A 6,791-nucleotide genomic window follows, 5' to 3' on the forward strand; every position below is an offset into this window, starting at 1 on the left:
GAATATTTAGTGCATATTTGTAATAGCAAGTGTTTGGAATCAATTTAAATACCCATTAATTAGAGGTGTGTTAAATATGTAATGGTTGATATATTGATACTGAAGTTCCTGGGTGGTGCAAACGGTTAATGCACACTTTGTTGCTAATGAAAGTGTTGGAAGTCCAATTCCACCAAGAGGTGCCTAAGAAGAAAGGGCTGGTGATCTACTTCTGAAAAATCAGCCATTGAAAATCTTGTGCAGTACAGTTCTACACGGACAAACATGAGGACTCCATGAGTCAGAGCTGACCTGACTGTAACTGGTTTTTACTGATATATATATATATATCAATAGCATTATAAGCAGATATTAAAAATGATGAGCTTAATTTTTATGCACTAATATCAAAGTTTCTAAAATATATTGTTAAATGAAGGAATAAGGCACAGATTTTTGTGACTAGAATGCAAATATTAGTGTTAAAAATGAAAAAATAGTTTCATGTAAGTTTTTATCTAAATAGAATATCTCCAGATGGATTCTCCAAAAAAATCAGTAACAGAAATGATGTTTGGCATGGAGAACTGTGTGTTGGGAGAGACAGAGAAGAGCAAGGGGCTTAGTATGCTTATGTCCATTTGAATTCTGTATTATATCCCTGACTTACTTATTCAAAACACATGTTAAATCATAATGCTTATGAAAACATAAAGTAATAATAAATGCCAACTTTCTGGCTTCCCTGTTAATGCAGATTGCTACAAATAAGAAAGGTTTGTAACTGTCAGACAATCCTCAAACAAGTCTCTGTCTCTCAAAAAGTGTAAAAAACATTGCTGTTGATTTTTTCAAAATCTGTGAATTAATGTGCCTATAACTGTTTTTCTCTGCTCTTCTGCTTTTTATTATAATTTTTATTTCCAATCATGGCATGAGCCTTGCAATATAGTAAGAAGATTCTCATTAAATATTTTAGACTGTTGAATAACAGTCACCACTACACACCTAGTATGCAAAGAAACAAATACCTGAATATGGCTGTTTCCTTCACAGTGAGAAGAAGGGAAACACTAAGACTTAGTGAGATCACATGTATAATATATTCTGAGATTTGTGGAAGAGGAGAGTTTTGTAACTTCAAGTAATTATTATAACATCTATGCTCTTTTTCCATCCATGTATTTCCTTAGCACCCTTGCACTTGCACAGAGAAATGAGGATCAGTTTTGGTTATACAGCAATTCTTTGAAAACTTACTGGTAGGATTACTTTAGATTTCATAATAACAATAATTTTGTAAATAAAATTGCTACAATATGAAATTCAAAATATGCTTTTGCAGGTGTGAATGGAATACTCACAGATGAGAATAGCAATAAGGGATAATTTTGTGGGCTTGTTTAAAACATGTCTGAAAATGCATCAAGTAAATTCCTTAAAATGTATTAAATAAAACAGAGATAAGGCTAGCAGAATAGATTTGCATCTTTTACTGTGCTGAGATAAAATCATCTGAATTTTGCGGTAAATTTTCCTTGCAGTATCTGAAAAATTTATTTGGAATGTATTGAGTCTTATCCCAGTGCATATAAAACCCTGATCTGTTTCTATTTTTTTCTATTATTATTAATACAACTATGCTGCATACAATTCAGAGTTTTAATATATCTTTGCAATAACACGGTTACTGTTTTAATTTAGTCAATACTGTCATTTATCAGGCTGCTCAAAACATAAAGAACCTAATGTCTCATGGTACAAGTGCTTAGATGGGGTCTTACTTGTGTGTTTATTATTTTTCTTTTCTTTTTTAAAATTATATATCCTCTCCTCACTTATTGACACAGGTTCCAAAGACCAGGTCATTATGTGAAATCTGTGTTATGCAAAAATGGAGGATGACCACATGAGATCACAACATGGAGGATGATTACAACATTACATAACAGCCAAGTTACATAACTACTTAACTGCCAATTACATTATAACGTATCTGCCAGGTTATGTCATTTCATAACTTCCAATTTACATAACTACATAACTGCCAAGTTACATCATTGCATGACAGCCAAGTTACATCATCACATAACTGCCAAGCCATTATGAACCATGGCCTACACGAGTTGACACATAATCTTAACCATCAAAGCCACCTTTACTCTCATCCCACACCTCAGTGTTCATTACTGCCAGATGTATGTCATTAATGGGCAAAGTAGTCAGATTATAGATTTTTTTACTATTGTTGTAAATGCTAAATTTTGGAGAATGAGAAAGACGATAAGTGAGGAGTAGGTGTGCTCACAGAATAAATGTTTTTCTCCTCTGTTAGATCTTACATCCCAAAGAAAACATCATTTTCCTACAAACTTCTCACTTGTGAATATTAGTTCTGAAAAGCTGGAGCCTGATTCTTTTAATTTCTATAGTTATGAGAGCCACTGAGATTTAATCTCAGTTTGACAAATGCTCTCAGCATTTTCATATAACAAAAACAGAGACATTTATTCTTTTGTTTTTTAAGGAACATTCAGAAACAACATAGATTGTTTAATTGATTTATCATAAATAAAATAGCAAAGCTGTCACTTTGTACATAGGTAAATTCAAAGTCATGTTTGAAAAAGAGTGATTATCTACATTTATAATTAACTACATTTTTTTGGAATCAGATTCGCAAAATCAAAAAGAAAGTCATATCTGTGTGCGTGTGTGTGATTTCAGTGTCATAAATACAAATGATAATGAAAGAAATAGCATCCAGTGTGACTTATCCCTTACTCTACCAAAGTTTTTAATTCTAATTTTTATCCCCTTTTTTATTCTCTTGTAGATGTTGTCTAAGCAACAATCATCTACCCTTCACTCTACCTTTACTGTGAAAACTGCATTTTTATACTCTTTACTAGAGGACTGGAGAGAATAGTTTTTGCATTCAAGAAAACATAAGATAATTTAAATTTCTTCTTTTGTGGTTTTCTTATATTTACATTCTTACATTGTTAATAACATACTCAAGACCTGGTTTTTGGTTAATATGTTTCTAAATCTTTGACATTTGACTTTTATATTTCTGGAGGGTTTCTTATTGACAACATATACTTTTTTTTTTAACCCTTTTCTCATTGTCCACGTTTTTACAATATGCTTATTTAAATAATCAGAGTTCACTTGCAAGGGACTTAAAACTGTATATTCTCAATTCCACTCTCCCATCTCTTGTGCCATTGTTTCCAGACATTTCACTTTCAAGTATGCTATAAATGTATAACACATTGTTACTATGCTGCTTTAAATAGTCATTTTTCATACAAATTAAATATAAGACTATGTTTTACTTTTATTTATTCAATTTCCAATGCTTTACTTTTTTTGTGTGTGTGTAGATCTAAATTTGGAACAATACTGTATTTCTTCTACCTGAAGAACTTATTTGACTGAGAAAGTCTTCATTTTTACTTAAATGTGAAGGATATTTTCACTGAATATAGAATTCTGGGTTGGCAGTGTTTTTTTTTTTTTTTTTAAATACTTGAAAGTTGTCACTCTGTATTCTTCTTGCTTGCATGATTTCTATTGCTAATTAGACATTTGCTGTCATTCTTAATCTACCCATGGCCATGGCTGCCTTCAAGATATTCTTTCAGTCTTTGGTTTTTGGCCAAATATATTAAATATAATGCACAATGCCAATCAAATATAATATGCCAGTATATCTAGGTTTTTTTTTTTTTTAATCCTGTTTGATTTTCTATAGAATCCTAATGGTGCAGTGGTTAAGCACTCAGCTGCTAACCAAGGGATTGGCAGTTAAAACTCAGCAGCGGCTTCATGGGGGAAAAAACCTGGCAATCTGCTCCCATAAAGATTACAGCCTAGGGAGCCCTATGGAGCAGTTCTACTCTGTCCTATAGGGTTGCTATGAGTTGGAATCAACTTGATGGCACCCAATAACAACAACAAAAACATTTTTTTTGAAGGTTGTCATGGATTGAATTGTGTCGCCCAAAAATATCTGTCAACTTGGCTAGGTCATGGTTCCCAGTATTGTATGATTGTCTACCATTTTGTAATCTGAGGTGATTTCCTTATATGTTGTAAATCTTATCACTATGATGCAATAAGAGATTAGTGGCAGTTATATTGATGAAATCTATAAGATTAGTGTCTTAAGCCAATCTCTTCTGAGATATAAAAGAGAGAAAGAAGCAGAGAGACATGGGGAACTCATACCACCAAGAAAGTAGTGTTGGGAGCAGAGTGTGTCCTTTGGACCTGAGGTTCCTGTGCTGAGATGCTCCCAGACCAAGGGAAGACTGATGACAAGGACCTTCCTCCAGGGCAAACAGAGAGAGAAAGACTTTCCCTGGAGCTGATGCACTGAATTTGGACTTGTAGCCTACTAGACTGTGAGAGAATAAATTTCTCTTTGTTAAAGCCATCCACTTGTGGTATTTCTGTTATAGCAGCACTAGATGACCAAGACAAAGGATCTGGGTGGTGTAAACAGTTTGCACCTAATTGGTAACCTAAAAGTTGATAGTTTGAATCCATCTGGCAGTATCATGGAAGAAAAGTCAGGCAATTTGCTTATGTTAAGATTACATCCAAGAGAATTCTATGGAGCAGTTCTACTCCGTAACAAACACATACGGTCGCCATGAGTCAGAATTATCCGATCAGCAACTCACAACAACAACAATCTTTTTTAATCTGTGGTTTGGTTTACAAGATTCAGTAGTGTCTTAATCCAATCTCTTTTGAGATATAAAAGAAAGAAGCAAACAGAGAGAAATGGGAGCATCTAACAACAACAAATATCTTCCCAAAGGAACTGACCTCATTGGCAACAGAGCATGGGCAAAGTTAAGCTTAGTGACGCCCTCAAAAATAGTGGAGATTGGACTTCTGGCAAAATTGTGCTCTAGGCAGAAGCACCACGCTGTCCCTCCACAGCAAAGATCTGAAAAACTAAGCGAAACAGAGAAAACAGCAATCCTGAAACCCTAAAACATCAAATGAAGAGATAAAGAACTCAGCCAAGCACCATATGGAGTGAGAAAACTGACAGAGAATGAAGAGTGAGGAGAGGTTCATGCAGAAATCCCCTATCAGCTAACACAGAGCAGATCCACCATCTTGGACTCCTATCTGAGACCAGAAAATGGGGGTACGAGAAAGCAGCTTCACGGAGCTTTCCAGCAGGAGACAGAACAACTAGTAATTTGTGATATATGATTTCCCACTCCCCACCCTTCTTCACCACCACTCGGCCTTCTCTACTTCCTGCTGCCACAGTCTCTTGGCCGGGAAACACTGGCTGCTTGGATTCCACCCACCAGCACTGGCCAGCTCCCTGAGCGCCTTTTGTTGGCTGCTGGTGTTGCTTTTTTCCACTTCTTTTGATTTATTCCTTACCTCTCACCACCTCCCCCTCCTTTTGCTCAAACACCTGGCTCAGTGCACCATCTTTGCTTCTTCCTAAGGGGCTGCAGAGGGCAATTCGAGTGTAGAACCGCTCCCCTGTCTGGACTGCCATGCTGGTGGGATCCTGGAGCTTTTGTTTGTTTGTTTTGAATTGTTTGTTTGCTTTCTTTTCCTTTTCTCGAGTTGGGGGTCCATTCTGGCCAGGCAATGCTACACAGCTTGGGACCTACTCCCTCAGCTTCTGCAGACATGCACAGGGATCCCTGAGCGTATTTCTTTCTTTGTTTTTTTTTTTTTTCCTGTTGTTTGGGGAGCTTTTTTTGTTCTTTTTTTAAAAATTTGTTTTGTTTTCTTTTCCCTTTTTGTCTTCTTCATTACTCAGTTTATCATCTCTCTATACCTTCCTTCTCTTCCTGTCCCCTGAAAACCTGGTGCTGAATACCTCTATGCCTTCTAGCCAGGCTGTACTGCAACACCTCGGAACAACTTCCCCAGATATCGTAGCCACACAGATGGGATTTCTGGGGGCTTTGCTGTTCCTTTTTCTTTCTAATTTTTATTTATTCATTCTTTTCTTCTTCTTCCCCTTTTTGTTTTTCTCCATTTCATAGTTTCTCATCTCTCCCCTCCAATGGAAAGCTCCCCTAGCATTCTTTTTTGTTTGTTTGTATGTTTTTGGCTCCTCTTCCTCTCTCCCATATCATCTTAGCTCCACACATAACAATCTCCCTGCTACATCCTGCCTACCTGCACCATGCGCTTAATATCACACCACCAAGCAGCACAGGCACAGCCTACTGGAACCTGCTCTGTACTGATTACCAACCCCCCCGGTGGCTGAAGTAAGTGCCACAAACAACCCTTCCCAGCAACTCCTCTTCAGCTAGACCTGCCCTGCCATACAGTATCTGAGCCACTGACCCTGCCAACTGGAGAAGGAGGTGAAAAGTATCGTACCCACAGAAAAGCAAACAACAAAGAACACGCACGCCTCCTGCTCAGACATAGCCAAATAAAAACAAAGGACAAAACAAACAAATCTACAATCAATAAATGAGAAAAATAACTACTGATTGGCCAAAGACAGCAGACAACATCAAAACATTTACAAAAACAGGACAGGATGGCTCCAGTAGGTGTCCAAAATAAAACATCAGATGACCTCCCAGTGGAAGAAAAGGCACTAGAACTACATAATAGGGAATTCGAATCTCTAATACTCAGAATTCTTCAAGAGCTGAAGCAAAAAACAGACAAAAATGAAGAAAAAATAGACAAATTCATGGAAAATACAGACAAAAAATTGCAATAATTCAGGAAAATAATGCAGGAACAAAATGCCAAAATAAATTCACAACTAGAAATTATACAAAGACAACAAT

The sequence above is a fragment of the Trichechus manatus genome, unplaced genomic scaffold, assembly GCF_000243295.1.
Source record: "Trichechus manatus latirostris isolate Lorelei unplaced genomic scaffold, TriManLat1.0 scaffold00055, whole genome shotgun sequence".
NCBI lineage: Eukaryota > Metazoa > Chordata > Mammalia > Sirenia > Trichechidae > Trichechus > Trichechus manatus.